The sequence below is a fragment of the Mustela erminea genome, chromosome 17 (assembly GCF_009829155.1).
Source record: "Mustela erminea isolate mMusErm1 chromosome 17, mMusErm1.Pri, whole genome shotgun sequence".
Classification (NCBI taxonomy): domain Eukaryota; kingdom Metazoa; phylum Chordata; class Mammalia; order Carnivora; family Mustelidae; genus Mustela; species Mustela erminea.
This window is the reverse complement of record NC_045630.1, coordinates 45258756-45274263: the sequence shown is the minus strand read 5'-3', so window position 1 is coordinate 45274263 and position 15508 is coordinate 45258756. Positions and strand designations below refer to the sequence as shown.

Sequence of the window (15508 nt, the reverse complement as noted above, 5' to 3'; positions counted from 1 at the left end):
TGTATAGAACTGCTGAACCGCTATATTGCACACCTGAAACGAATAGAACCCTGTGTGTTAACTATTCTTGAATACAGAAGAGACTGGCCCGGGGAAGGCACTGAGATGCAGTGCTTTGAAACTGCCACGGGGTCTGAAACGTGGGTCTTCAACCTGGGTGCAGTGTGCTGTTCTGTCCTGGGGCCGAGTCCAAGAAGAAGGGGGGGAGGAGGTTCCCGCGGAATTCTTCTCTTCCCTGTACCCCACCACCATCTCCGACCTCTCCTGCCTGAGGGTGTTGGCAAAAGGAGCAGGGCTCCTGGGCTGGATCCTGGGAGACAAAGTTATCCTTCCGGAGACCTGGAGGATGAGGGACCTCCCCTGGGCCAGGACATGAGGTTAGCTAAGGGATTTGATTCCCACAGCAGCAGGTTCTTTCCTGGAAGCTGGGCCCGACAGCAGCCCCCCAGCTTCCAGCCCCACTGTCCATCCACTTGCCTTCCCACTGCTTCCACCTTGGTTCTGGTCACCGCTGTTTCATGACAGTGACCGCAACAGCTCCCTGAGTGCTCACCCCACTGCTGCTCTCACCCTTCCGACTCACTCTCCACCGTCACCAGAGCTGAATCCTTCGACGTGGCTCGGCGGTCCTCCGAGCAGAGCCCCTTCTGCAATCTCGCCTCTCATCACCCTCCCTCCGTGTTCTGCGTTCTGGCCAACACTGGTCACCTGCCAGGTCCCTTCATGTGTCCTGCTCTGTGACTTCAGCACAGATTAGCTTCTGTCTAGAACACGCTTTGAATCTGCCTTCTTATGAGGACTTGCCAAGGATGACTTTGTGTGTCTCCTGTCTGTACTTCTGAACACCATTTAGGCCCCCCCTCCCCACTATATAGCACTTGCCACTTGTCACTTATGTTTTAAAGATTTATTTATTTATTTATTTAGGGGAGGGAGAGAGAGATTTCGTGAGGGGGGGAGGGGCAGAGGAAGGGGAGAGAGAGAATCTCAAGCAGACTCCTTGCTGAACATGGAGCTTGAAGCGCGGCTCAACCTCACGACCCTGAGATCATGACCTGAGCTGAGATCAAGAGTCTGATGCCTAACTGACTGAGCCACCCAGGCACCCTAGCACTTGTCACTTTGTATTCATTGTACTCATTTCAAAAGCCACACATCTGTATCTCCTATTAAAAAAGGAAGGCTCCATAGGGAAGGCCCCTCATCTTGTTTATTCCTAGACTCTAACATGGTGCCAAAAACACAGCAGGCACTCAAAAATATGGGATGGATGGATGGGAAATGAGCAAAGAAATGGCTGACCGAATGAAATAAACCACTGGGATCACATTTTTTTTTTGTTTTTGCTTTTGTTTTTTTGTTTTTTGTTTTTGGTTTTTTTTTTGAAACCTCATTCTCCCCCCAGAAAGCCAGCAGGGAGCTCAGGAGAACGCATACTTTGGACCTGGATGGCATCCTGTGGAGGCTGCCAATTAGTGGAGGAAAAGCTCCCTCCCTCCCTAGGCAGTGCACTCGCGCCAGCGAATCAGACGAAAGAGACTCAGGAGAGTAGAAATCACCCAAGGAGGAAAAGCTTCTGGCTGGACAGTATCACAGGAGGCCTTTGGTTGTTCCTCCTAAAACCTTCTAAGATGGTCTTGACATGGGCTGAGCAAGAGTCTGCTGACTCCTCTCCTTGGACCCGACAGCTCCCAAGACCAGACTCGGTTGATCCAGCTGACCACCTGAGTGCTGTGAGAACTAACACGGGGTGAGGCTCAACATTCCTGCAGAGAGGACAGTGGGGATGGGATGGCGCCAGTCTTGGCTTCGTGACCGCCATGTTTTGTTCAGGAGCTGCCAAGCAGTAGGAAGTGATGGGCAAGAGAAGGATATCTTGTTCTGGGAATCCTCATGGGAATAGGAAGCCCAAAGCTATTCATTAACTAGAAACACACAGGCAGGGGGAAAAAGCCCCATTACTTGGGATGCTTTCAACTCACAATTTAAAAACACGGTAGAGAATGCACAGAGATAATCAGGTCTAGCTGTTTGACAATTCTCTCTCTCTCTTCTCTCTAGAACCCAATTTTTCCAATAAAATCTTTTTTTTTTTTAAAGGATTTCATTTATTTATTTGAACAGAAAGAGAAAGCATAAGCAGGGGGAGCAGCGGAGGAAGAGGGAGAAGCAGGCTCTCTGCGGGGCAAGGAGCCTGATATGGGGCACGATCTCAGGATAAAATCTTGAAAGACAAAGAGAATTGAAAGACCATTTAGCTTTATGCAATCCCCTTGCTTTTCAAATGAGGAAACAAGAGCCCAGAAAGGGGAAGTGATTTGTTCACGGTTACCTAGCTGGTTAGTGGCAAAGCCAGGAAAAGAACCCAGATCTCCTGACTCCTCATCCACTTCCCCTGTCTTTCCATACGCAGGTAAGTTCCAGAGTAGAATTGCTATTTAAAAAAGAAATGTAAATACCTTCCTTAAAAAATTAAACAGAATTATCATATGACCCCATATTTCTACTTCTAGATATATGCCTCCCAAGAATTCAACAGTGAGACTCAAGTACATGCGCACACATGTTCACTGCAGCAACATTCGCAACAGCCAGAAGGTGGAAACAGCCCAAATGTCCATCAGAAGATGAATAAATAAGCAATATGGCAGTTTGTATGTTCCGTGAAATATTATCTGGCCATGGAAGATAATGACGTACACACGTGTTGTGATGGCTATGAAACCTGAGAAGGTTATGCTCGATGAGAGCAGCAAGACACAAAGGGTCACATATAGAATGATCTCTTATATTCAAGGTCCAAAACAGGTAAATCCATATGGACAGAACACAGATTGGTGCTTACCAGAGGCAGAGGGGGAGGGGGAATGGGGAGCGATGGCTTAATGGGTATGGGGTTTCCTTTTGGGGTGTTGATAATGTTGGGGTGAGAGAGGGACTGCACTGGTATCATAAGCAATAGTCGATTGAGGTGCGGTCGCACACACTGTGAAAGGGCTGAATGACAGTGAAGTATTCACTACACACTGGCTGACTGTATGATATGTCGATTTCACCTCCATACCAAAGAGATGGAAGCGCTGATGTCTGGAATGTGCTCATGAAGATAAAACAGCAGAGGATGAGGAGGGCGGGTTATTCCGCATGGGGATATAGGCACCCTCAGCTCCCCGAGCCCAGTCTACTCAGCCTGGAAGACAGGTAGGTACATGGCTGGCAATCCTTCCAGTACATTCTGTAGGACCTTCCACCCACATCTGAGGAAGGGGAGTGTCAACCGGTGTCAGGGCATGGGGGTTCTAGTCCTGACCTCAAAGAACGCAAGCAGAGTGAGGAAGGAGATGCCCCGCCTGAAGGTACCCCTACACCACCAGGCTTACAGTTCCCGTACCCTGATAGCCAGATGGAAAAGGCCAAGGGCAGGGATGTCTAACTGAAAGCAGTTAAATGCATACTTCTTCTTCTTCTTTTTTTTTTTTTAAGATTTTATTTATTTGACAGAGAGAGAGATATCACAAGTAGGCAGAGAGGCAGGCAGAGAGAAAAAGGGAAGCAGGCTCCCTGCTGAGCAGAGAGCCCAATGTGGGGCTCAATCCCAGGACCCCAGGATCACGACCTGAGCCGAAGGCAGTGGCTTTACCCACTGAGCCACCCAGGCACCCCTAAATGCATACTTCTAACCAAGTCTTTCTTCTTACAGTATCTTGCCATATGGCCCAGTCACATAACATCTCAGGTTCCTCTCCTGCTAGGAGTAGAGAAGTACATCATCCAGACAGGGTGTGTGGGGGCGGGTGGATGGACCCTTCGGGGGGGATGCCATCTGACTACAGAGCATCCTGGGGAGGATTAAGGAAAATCCCACATCCTGTGAGAGGGCAGATGGGGGCTGCTGCAGAGGGACCATGGTGACTGTCTAGGAATGGTGGGAGAGGGTGTGGGATTTTTCTGTTCAGCTCCACAAGGGCAAAAGGAGAACCAATGGGAGACAGTTCCAGAGAGGTAGCTGCTTCTCTGAGATGTATGGAAGAATGATCTAATAAATATAGCCACTTTACAATACTGTTCATGATGATAAGGACTCTACCTGTACACTTACCAGTATGATGTGTGTGAAAGATCCTTTTCTAGCAAATCGAACAGGTTAAGTGGTAGGTTGTAAGGATGTACATTAAACGGGGGGCTATTGCAGGGGGGAGAGTGAGGAAAAGAACAAAAATAAATAAAACCAGGGGTGCCTGGGTGGCTCAGTGGGTTAAAGCCTCTGCCTTCGGCTCAGGTCATGATCCCAGGGTCCTAGGATCAAGCCCCGCATCGCGTCGGGCTCTCTGCTCGGCGGGGAGTCTGCTTCCTCCTCTCTCTCTGCCTGCCTCTCTGCCTAGTTGTGATTTCTCGCTGTCAAATAAATAAAATATTAAAAATAAATAAATAAATAAAACCAGAAGAAAAATTTTGTGTGGACTGATGGTGCACTACGAACTGGGGAAGAGGATGGACTCGAGTCCTGTATATCTGAAGTCCTCCCCCGACCCCGTAGACCCCGTGTGAAAAGAAAAGAAAAGAGAGAATAGAGTCACCTGTACACGTGATGTTCTGCTGTGTGAAATACTGAGCTCACTGTTCCATAAAGAATCCAGACAGCATTTGGTCAGGGGCTGTGATGACAATGTACGCACAGGAAGGAAACTGGATGCTTATGAGAATTTCCTGGGTGCTACTTAAACACACAGATCCCTGGGGCCTCAGACTTCTAGGCAGCGGCCAAACCAGGCCTGCAGAGTCAAAAAAAACTTTTTGGAATTTGAATGCCCTTAGAGCCTCTATTATTGTATCCAGAGACGCTCCATTCACATACACAACCTCTCTGAACGGAAGCTTTCAAGTTTCCTAAATTCTAAATTTGCAAGTCTTGTGGAAGATTTGGACTCAAAATATCTAGGATGGGGACCGGGACGGGTATGTGAGTTGGGTGATGGTCAGCCATCGTGGGGACCGCTGGACATGCCAGCCTCCCTCGGTCAAGTTCAAGAGCGTGGACTGTGTGGGTCTGAAGCTGCCCCCCACTTACAAGGTGGGGAGCATGGGCAAGTACTGAACCCTCGGAGCTCTGTACGTCTCGTCTGAAAAATGCACAGGGTCATATTCCAGAGGGCTTCTGGGATGACTTAACACACAGCTCCTACACAGAGCACGTGGCAAAGGGTGGGGCACAAAGTAAACCTTGGCAGATGCTAGCTGCCGCCACTGAGCGGGGTTCGAGCTCACGGGGATGAAGGAAGCATCCTGGTGACACGCAGAGGTTATTGGTAATAGTCACTCCGCATCAGTCTGCGTTCCTATTTTTCCTTCTCTCTGCATTCCGGTTTGCTTTCTTTCCCCAGGCTGGGAGGCCCCTGGTGTTGGTACCACAAGCTGTCCCTGGCAGACGGAGGAGAGGCCCACGGCTCCAGCAAGCTGTCCTCGTGGGGAGCCCCCCACACTCCCACAGTGCCGCTCTGGGGGGGCTGCGCCGGTGGTCACAACACATCTGTGATGATGGAAGGAAAGACCGGCAGTGCTGGAACATGGCTCCGCGAGCAGAGCCCGCCAGGGACTTGTGGGCGGCAGGCAGCGGACCGCTCACTCGTTTCACAGACCTGGCAGCAGGGACCCAAGTTCAGAAGACAAGGTTTCTCTGCTGTCGTGGAGCCTTCTTTCCAGTGGGGAAGGTGGGACATAAATGCTGAACAAAAACAAACTCAGGGGGCACCTGGGTGGCTCAGTGGGTTAAGCCTCTGCCTTTGGCTCAGGTCATGATCTCATGGTCCTGGGATGGAACCCCGCATCGGGCTCTCTGCTCAGCAGGGAGCCTGCCCCCCCCACCACCCCTGCCTGCCTCTCTGCCTACTTGTGTTCTCTCTCTCTCTGTCAAATAAATAAATAAAATCTTAAAAAAAAAAAAACCAAAAACTCGGTAGCAATAAGCGCAATGAAGAAAATCATGACCCGGCCTGACACGGGTGCTGAGAGCAGACTTACCCTTGATCCCTGCAACATGGGAGCGACCGAGATGTCCTCCGTCCCTAGCGGGTGAACGGATACACAACGTGGGGTCCGTCCACACGGAAGATTATTGCTCAGCACTAGGAAGAAATGAACCACCAAGCCGTGGAAAGACATGGAGGAAATGTAAGTGCCTATCACAGAGTTAAGGAAGCCGGTCTGAAGACGCTACATACTGATGATTCCAGTCCAGGGACATCCTGGAAAAGGCAAAACTCTGGGGATGGGAAACAGATCACTGGTGGCCAGGGGGTTGGGGGGTAGAACAGGTGCAGCACAGAGGACTTTTAGGGCAGGGAAACTCCATAGGAGACCACAACGGTGGACCCATGTCATTACATGTGAGTCCAAACCCACAGAATGGACAACGCCCGGAGTGAGCCCTCGTGTCAACCACCGACTGCGGACGACGATGACGTGTCTGTGTCGGGTCGTCAGCTGTAACAAATGCACCTCTCTGGCGAGGGTGGGGCGGGGATGGTGGGGGAGGCCATGCGTGTGTGGGGCTGAGGGTATACGGGAAATCTCTGTACTTTCCACTTAATTTTGCTATGAATCTATAAGTGCTTTCTAAAAAATAAGGTCCATTAATAAAAAGGAAAAGAAAAGAAACCACAATAGGGTGATGAGGGAAAAGGAAGTGAATTGTCAAGGCCTCTGTGAGAAGGTGACATTTGACCACGATCTAAATGGCAGACAGGAGCCAACTTCATGAAGACAGGTCAGAAAGACATCCCAGGCCAGGGGAACCACGTGTGCAAAGACCCTGTGGCAGGAAGCAGAGGGGTAGGTGCAAGGACCTGAAAGAAACCGGCATGGCTGGAGCCTGGAGGGCACCTGGGGAAGAATGGAGTTCAGTCTCGCAGGCACATACTCACAGAGTGCGCTGAAGGCTGGAGCAGGGAGTTTAAATTCTGTTCCAAGCACTTTAGGAGGTTACTGCAGAGTTCTGCATGGTGGGGTGTCTGATGAGATTTGTTCACAAAACCCACCCCGGTTGCTCTGTGGAGGGTGGCGGGTAGACAGGCAATGGTGGAAGCAGAAAGACCCTCTAGAACGCTCTGGAGCCTCTGGGGACCTTCTCTGAGGGGGGAGGAGTTTGGTCTGGGTTTTGCCTAAGGTTTTAGTCGAAGAAAGGATTCTCTTAGTACAAGAAAGCACTAAAAATCCTGGTACGAATGTCTGACTCTCCAAATGCAGAAGGCCCGCCCCACAGCAGGAGCACACGGCACCAGAGCCAGCGCGCCGGCCAGGAAGAGCATGCTGGGCCCGGGCTGCAGTGCTGGACCTGGAGACCGTCTGGCTTCCCTGCGCTAGCAGTTATGCCTTGACGACTGGGGCGCCCTCCAGGCCCAGAGGACTTCTCAGGACTGTTTCACGATCCCTGATCCTTAGTACCCCAGGTGGGCGGCAATGAGTGAGTGTCTCCATATCAGGGGAGGCTAATCGAATCCTGCAGAAGACAGAGGGAAGATGTGGGAAGACGTGATTCTTTTTTTTTTTTTTTTTAAAGAGTACCTTTTTTTTTTTTTTTTAAAGATTTTATTTATTTACTTGACAGAAGCAGAGAGATCACAAGTAGGCAGAGAGGCAGGTAGAGGGGGGGGTGGGAAGCAGGTTCCCTGCTGAGCAGAGAGCCCGATATGGGGCTCGATCCCAGGACCCCGAGATCATGACCGGAGCCGAAGGCAGAAGCTTAACCCACTGAGCCACCTAGGTGCCTGGAAGATGTGATTCTTCATGCCACTGCTTGTGTCGCTGACGGAGCATGTCCTGAAGCAAGCCCTAACTGTGGGTTTTTAAAATTGCATATGTTTACAGTAAATATTCCCTTTACCAGCCGCTTGGAAGCAAGTTTTCATCACTAGCAACTGACTGTACTGCCGATCAGAAATGCCCCTGGAATGTTGGTCGAAAGCATAAGCTTCCCATGGCCTCCACTTTCTGTGTAAAAAGTATCCTTCCTTCCTCCTGCCTGTCTCTGCGGGACCCAGCCCCGCCCTTCCACAGAAACCTGCCCTCGACCACCAAATATCCGCTTAGCCTTCTCCTCAATTTCTGAATTCTTCTCAGATGGCTCCAGGCCTCAGCAGAGAAACACCTTCAAGTTTTCCTCATAACAAAACCAAAAGAATCTTCTCTGGATCCCAAAGCTTCCCCATATACACCTGAATTTTCTCCACCTCCCCCTCGTTTCATGCACGTTTCTCTGTTTAAAGAGTGGGCTATGGCTTCTGCCTTTACTTGCTGGGTTCTCTTTCACTCCTCCAGCCAGACCCTGGAACTCTCTCTCCAGGCCTCCCATTGGCCTCCCCATGACCGACTCTAGAGTGCTCAGTCTTTATCTTGCGAGACCTCCTGGAGGCATCGGCAACTGTTCAATGGTCTGACCATCCTGCCTCGCCTTCTTCCTCCTTGGCCTCTGAAACACCATTCCAGAGTCCTCTTCTCTCTGGCCCTGCCAGCCTCCAAGGCGGCACTGATCACACTGCTAGATCCTTTCCTTCTGCCTGATGTTCTCTGTGTCTCCACTGGGGTTCTGTCCTTCTATCTCCATTCTCTGTCTTTGTTGGTGGCACCCAGCTGAGTCACCCAAGCCAAACACCTGGGAATCACCCTGAAACCCCAGTTCTTCTCATACCTCACACCAAGCACCGAGACCCTCCTGTGTCTCGCTTCCCCACACGCACACCCTCTTACCTTTGATACATGTCATGTCTCATGGACTATTGCAATGACCTCCCAGCTGGTCTCTGTGTCGCTAGCACAGTGATTTTTCTAAACCCCTGCCTCATCCTCTCAGTGCTATTTCCATGTCACCCCCATTGGTCCATACGATCAGGTCCAAATTCCCAAGTGCAGCAAGGATCTGGGATGTCAGGCTGCTGCAGGGCTCTCAGACCCCACCCCAATACTGAAGTTTCCCCAACTAAGCGCTGTGCCATTTTTCCAAGCATGCCACACATTTACAGCCCCCACACTCTACCTGTGCCATCCTCCGTTCCCAGAAAGGCCTTCTCTTCCTGTCACGTGATTAATTCCCACTCAGCCTGCAACATCCTGCCTCTCAAGCATCTTTTGCTTTGTGGCTTATTTGTTGTGCCTCTGGCCCTCAACGCACTTGCCGCCCCCAGCAAAGCCTAGAGTGCCTGTCTCTATTCTCCCTTACACCGGCTTCTCTGGGGCACCTAGCACACTGGTAAAACTGTAAGTTAAAATAAGGGTTGGAGACCTTTTCTGTGAAGATCTAGATCGTAAGTGTTTTAGGTTTTGTGAGAGCTTTGCAAGACATACAGTCTCTGTCACAATTACTGGACTTTACTACTTTAGTGAAAGAGCACCGTGGACAATAAGTGAGCGAATGGGCATAGCTCTGTCCCAATAAAACTTTATTTACAAAAATAGGCAATAGGCTGTGTTTGTAGGAATTGGCCTGAGGGCCACAATCTGCTTGCCACTGGCTTAATCTTTCTCCCCCACTTCTTTTTTTTTTTTTATTCTGAAAGAGAGAGAGAGTGTATGTGCACACGCATGAGGGGGTGAGAGGGGCAGAGGGGCAGGGAGAGAGAATCTTAAGCAGGCTCCACGCTCAGCACGGGGCTCGATCTCACAACCCCGAGATCATGCTTGAGCTGAAATAAGAGTTGGACACTTAACAAACTGAGCCGCCCAGGTGCCCCTGGAATTCTTGAGGCTGAGACCATGCCTAGGTCATTCTTGTGTCCCAGTGCCTGGCATCCCGCCTAGTAGGGAGTATTTATGGGATGGAAGAGCCAAGCAAAAGCCTCAATCCTGCCACTTATTTTTTTGTAAATTACTTGTTTCCCAAGCCTTTTTAAAAATTTCAAAAATGGAAATAAATACTCCTGTATTTATTTCTGGTGGTTTTTGCTGGAGAATCAAATGGATGAAGCATAACAAAGTGAACCACAGCACCAATTAAGCTGCTTTTATATTCTTACTGTGTTCTTTCCTGGCGACCTCAAATGACTCTGCTCTGCACAACTTCTCTTTTCTTTTCAAAGATTGATTGATTGATTGATTGATTTAGAGAAAACACTAGTGGGAAGGGCAGAGGGAGAGAGACTCTCAAGCAGACTCTGCTCTGAGCACGGAGTCTGGAGCCCGGTGCAGGGCTCGATCTCACCACCCTGAGATCATGACCTGAGCTGAAACGAAGAGTCAAATGCCTAACTTACTGTGCCATCCAGGTGCTCCAAGACTTTTCTTTGAACCTTGGGTAAACCTAAGTTCAAGAGAGGGCCTGTGACCTGCCCATCATTCTGCCCATCACGTGGCTGGTGTGGGCTTAGCTGCAGGCCACTCTCTGCCCTACAGCCTCCTCCTGCTCCAGCAGGAAACCCCCAGGCTGAGGGTCCTCATACCACACCTCCCCTCCCTGTCACTGTGCTCATCTTTCCCCTGATTCCAGATGCCACACACAGCGTCAGAGAGCATGTATGCAACAGATAGACGGCTTCCCAGTATCCAAGGACCCCTGACCTGGGAGGATATTTTCTGAGTTAGAATCATCAGAAGCTGACGACTGATGGGTAGCGGGCAGTGAGAAGAAGGACGGCATCAAGGTTTCTAGGCTGGAAAACTGGATTTGGGTGATGCTAATGATTGGTATCAAAAATCAGAAAGGAAATGAATCCATTAGGGTTGGAGCAGAGGGAGGGCAGGAGCTGTTACGCGAGTTATGTCCAGTGTGATGCCTCAGAGCCCTGAGCGGAGCAGTCCTGCAGGTACGCGGAGGCTGTGCTCCTGAATGAACAATGCCTAGGGATATGCTGACACATTAGTACTGGGAGGCCACGTGCCGGCAATTAGTTCTCAGAATAAATAGCGAAAGGACTAGAATAGTACTACGAAAACCAACTAAGGAATACATTCACACATCACTGCCACAGGATATTGTGAGGGAACAGAGAGATAATAAAAGCCCTACAGAGCCCACATAAAACTCCACCAATCTGCATTAGATGAAACAAAACAAAACAAAACAAAACAGAATCAGTAAGGCTTATTACTATAACCATCTGAAGCAACCTGCTCAGAAACCAGAGGACAGCTGAAAGACAAGAGAAAATAAAGGCACTTCAAAATAAGCAGGGGGGCAGGGCCCGGTGTGTGGGAGCTGAAGAGCTCCAAGGGGTCCCACCCTGGGCCGGAGGGCTCTCGCAGACAGGCAAGCGCCCCTCTTAGCTGGAACCCAGGACTCAGAGCTAAGGTATTTCTCAGCGAATTTGCTGCACTCTCTCTTTCTCTAAAGTAAATAAATCTAAAAAGAAATTCAGTGGCTTGGGTTCCCACCGTAATAACCATACACTCACTCTCTGTTTTCTTTCTTAAAGAAGGACAAAGAGCCAGGGTATGCTGTGCCTGTGATCATCCTCTCCCATATCTGTCCGCGCAGAGGAAGTGGTGGCAGAGCTGGCCTACACTCTGTGGGCAGGACTCAAGCCCTGGTGATCCGGCTCCTGCCCCGTGCAGCCTCTCCTCCAGCAGGACCCCGGCCAGCACTAGGCCCCCTGCCGCTCCCCAAACAGGCCAAGTGCCTTCTGTACCTTCGGCCACCTTTGCTCCTGCTTTGCCTAGGCCAGTAATGCTATTCCCTTACTTCTCTCTGGTGCAGATTCCCTTCTTCACCAAGGCCCTGAGCGGTGACCCCCGTCTCCCACCCCAACACTGACCCTGCTTTCCCACTAAGATTAGGCTGCCTTTCCCTCGTATTCCCCATCATGCCACCCAACTCTGTTCCAGCAGTCATTTCCTGCCCATGGGATTCCCATGCCCATCTCCTGCATCAAACTCTGAACTTCTTGAGCTCAGAGTTCATGTCTTGCCTCCCTCTGTAGAAAGAAGGTACAAATCATATATGTGGGATGAGTAAACAGCCATCTGATCAGATACTTCCTCTTATTGGGAGATATTTACTCACCAACAAGTCAGTATACTCTAAATCCTTGGTTAATATCATGTACAACAAAGCCATTGTTATAGCATAAGCCTGAGTCCTGAAAACAACAGCAATAACCAAAAAGGAACACCTATCCAGCATCTTCTCAGCAGACACTCTCATCTCTCTTTTTCTGAAATCCTCACCCCAATGCCTTTCTCAGAGCTTTCTGTCTGATCTGTCAGGGTACTGTTTTCTCTATCCCACAGACAGGTCTCAGTATGCAGGGACTCAGCTGCGCCAGGCAGTAATCCTAGAACTGCTATCCCCTGCATTCCCAGCCTGCCGACTCTCGGATCCAGGGGCTTCGGTGTAGCTGTCCTGGGTTCTGAAGTCTACCTGCGGCTCAGTGTAGCTGTCCTGGGTTCTGAAGTCCACCTGCCTCACGGGGAAGGCCCTGGGTCCTACAGCGAACTGTCCACCCCATCCCCCTCCTGCACTCTGATCCCCCCCACCCCCGACCACCTCCCTTCCATCTCGCTCATGCCAAGGAATAAACGATGCAACAGATGGTGACCCGAGCCTGCTCCACTCCCTCTGCTCACAGGCATTTGAAGGCCAGGGGGTGGGTTTCCTAGGAAACTGGAAATGTCCCCTACTGAGGATCATCAGCCTGTCCCAAAGAGACAGAGCACCAAGCAAGGAGGAGAAAGACAGGAGGATCTCTGAAAAAGACAAGCGTAGAAGGGAGAGCCGCAGGGAGGAGTCCTTGGCTTTCTCTTCTGGGTGCACTTGCCAAAAGATTACATCTCCCCACATCCCCCTCCTCACCCCCATGGAATGACCGCATGTCTCAGCATCTTTAAGAAGGTGTCTGCCCACACAATGCACCCACGTCCCACTCTAAAGGGCTGTCTGTAACTACACCAAACCCTCTGGGTCACCGGGGCTTGACAGCCCAAGAAATCACTCACCAGCCTGCTTCTAGACGCTGGCCTCTCCCCATGCCCAGGAGGAGAGAGACCCAATTTCCTTGTCTGCGTGGGGGTTGAACCAGTTGTCTTGTAGGATTTCTCCAACAGACAAGGAAACCCAGTATATGGGATTGACTCCCCCTCTTCCCCCACCTCCCTTCTCAGGGTTGGAGGGGGGTGGTCTCCATCTGTTCAGTGGCTGTTACAGCCTTGGCTCCCTTTCATTGTCACAGGGAGAGAACTGGGAGGAGTAAAGGGCTGTGTTTAACCGTTGACAGTGATCCACTTGGTGGTAGTGGCAGGCAGGGGAACCTAGCAGACCCAACCCCTCCTCCTCTTGCCTCAGCTAAGTTCACTCAGCAGGAGTGGGGGATGGGGGAACAACAGTATCAGGTGGCCCTTGATTCCCGCCTGGGGAGGGAGACAAGGGGGACACCTGGCTTTCAGATTAGGGATTTGGCTGAAAACAGCTGCTTCCTGCTCAACACCCAGAACTAATCTATAGGTTGAAACCTGAACCACTTGGCTATTTTTTTAAGCTGGGGGCGAGGGAGGGAGAGAATGGGAGAGAAGAAAGGGGGAAGAGGGCCTTCCCTCAAGGTGACCACCATGAATATCTAGTAAATATCCAGTTTTCACACCAGGTTCTATAGGGGCACAAAGTACTTACAGGGTACCCTGATGTTCATAAGGCACCAGGCAGGCTGGGGCCCCAGAAGAAGGCTGCACCAACCAAGAGAGTGTAGCCACTCCAAGGGGGCAGGGTGGTGCTTCTGCTGGACCGCCACGGCATAAGTGGTTGGGTCACCAAGGCAATGGAGCTTGGACACGGAGGCCTGCAGTGATTCTCTTCCCTAACTGCACTGTGAGGGTCTACCACACAGCTTTTAGCCATCTCCTGTCGAAGACCTTTTTAGGTTGTCCTTCCTTATTCTTTCTCCATTACAGCAATGCCACAATGAACATCCTTATACATACAGCCTGATACGTGGGGAAGTGGGGTTGCTGTATCATCTCGTCTCTCCATCATCTCATCCAGGTCAGCTGGAGCCTGGCACCTCTTAGCCTGGCCTGGCAGGGAAGGCCAAAATGTACAGGTGGCCTGGTCCATAGCCTGGTCCTGCCGACAGCTCTCACATGGGCCAGCGGTTTGCTGGCCACACAGGGAAGGACATGGCTTGTGCTAGAATCCAGCCGGCTTTCTGAAGTTCTTTGGGGCTGTGCATTTTCTCCCCCTATTATTATTGTTTATTCGTTCATCCTCCAGGAGGCAGGACTAGGAGACAGATGTGGAATGGGAGAGGCTCTCCGATGTGAGTGTAGCTGAGGACTAGCTGGGCGAACAGGCTGTGCAGGGGCTGACTTAAATAAGATTTGTGGCTCTCTGTGACTTTCCGTGTCTCAGGCTCCACTCACTGGCCCTGCTTGTGGTTAACCTAGCTCTGGCCAGTCTCCTTCCATATACAGATTAGCAGGTAAAGCAGACTGTAAAGGAAACAGACGTTTACATGTGTGGACTGCCCCCACCTCGGAGCCATCAGAATAAACCAAACTGATGCCAGGAAAGGTGGCTTGGGAGGATGCACAGGGAACAACCCCCTTAGGCAGGAATTCTAGCACCTCCAGGATGGAGAAAAGAACTCCCCTCTCTCTACAATTCAGCGACCTAGCTTCTCACTGTTTGGCTCCCCGTCTTCTACCCTCAGGGAGAAAGTTTCACAGCAATTAGGCGCACATCTTTCTTCACAGCTGGAGAGAGAGGGTTGTGAGTCCCCCACCCCCTCGCTAAGGGGGTGGGGAAGACATCTAGGGTAGCAGCAGCTGTCTCCCTGGGGCCTGTCATGACAGGGAAGTGGCTGAGCGGAAGGCTGGAGGGGAAGTGATCATAATCCTACACGACAGGTCTCCAAGGGTGGGGTCCAAGATTTGGGCAAGGAGGGATCTGGGAGGGAAAAAAGATGGACACTGAGGATAGAGAGCCAGAAAGAAAGGCTTGCCTTTAATATGAAAAGACCTAGGGTCTTTCAGAAGGTGACACACAGTGATCCCATGACCCAAAAACACCACTCCTGGGTAGGTACCAAAGAGAACAGAAGACATGTCCACAGGAAAATCGGCACAGGAATGCTCAAGGCAGCATAACTGAAAATCGCCAGAAAGTGGAATGACTCAAATGTCCATCACCTGATGGATGGATAAATAAAATGTTGTACATCTGTCCAACGCCAACCTGCTCAGCCACGAAGGGGAGCGAGGTGTAGAGTCACACTAAAACACGGCCGCACGATGAACACCTCACGAGAAGTGAGAGAAGCCAGTCGCAAAGATCACGTATTGCATCGTCCCACTAATATAAAATGCGCAGAGGAGGTATATCTATAGAGGTAGAAAGTAGATCAGCGTTGTCTATGGCTAGAGGAAGACCACGGGGGGGGGGGGACCCCTAATGGGTATGGAGTTTTACGGGGCTGGAGGGTAAATTCTATGAAAATGTTCTGAAATTAATTGTGGTGATGGTATGGGAATTATATCTCAATAAAGCTGTTATTTGAAATATCAGTAAGAAAAAAGAATTGCATAAAGAACAGGA

General features: G+C 50.5%; 1 protein-coding gene across 23 annotated transcripts in view; it reads right to left on the bottom strand.

Annotated features, from left to right (window-relative positions):
- Positions 1-15508, bottom strand: part of NFASC (neurofascin) — a 174416-nt gene that overhangs the window by 70989 nt on the left and 87919 nt on the right. Inside the window, exons 1-2 of one of the 23 annotated variants that reach the window (XM_032318203.1) lie at positions 8827-8831; positions 7339-7341 (exon numbers count right to left, since the gene is read on the bottom strand). The exons of 21 other annotated variants lie outside the window; for them this stretch is intronic. The gene's annotated coding sequence lies outside the window, so the exon portion shown is untranslated. Of the gene's footprint in view, positions 1-4577; positions 4773-7338; positions 7342-8826; positions 8832-15508 lie in introns of those variants that run through there. One more of the 23 variants, XM_032318202.1, reaches the window with a different exon arrangement.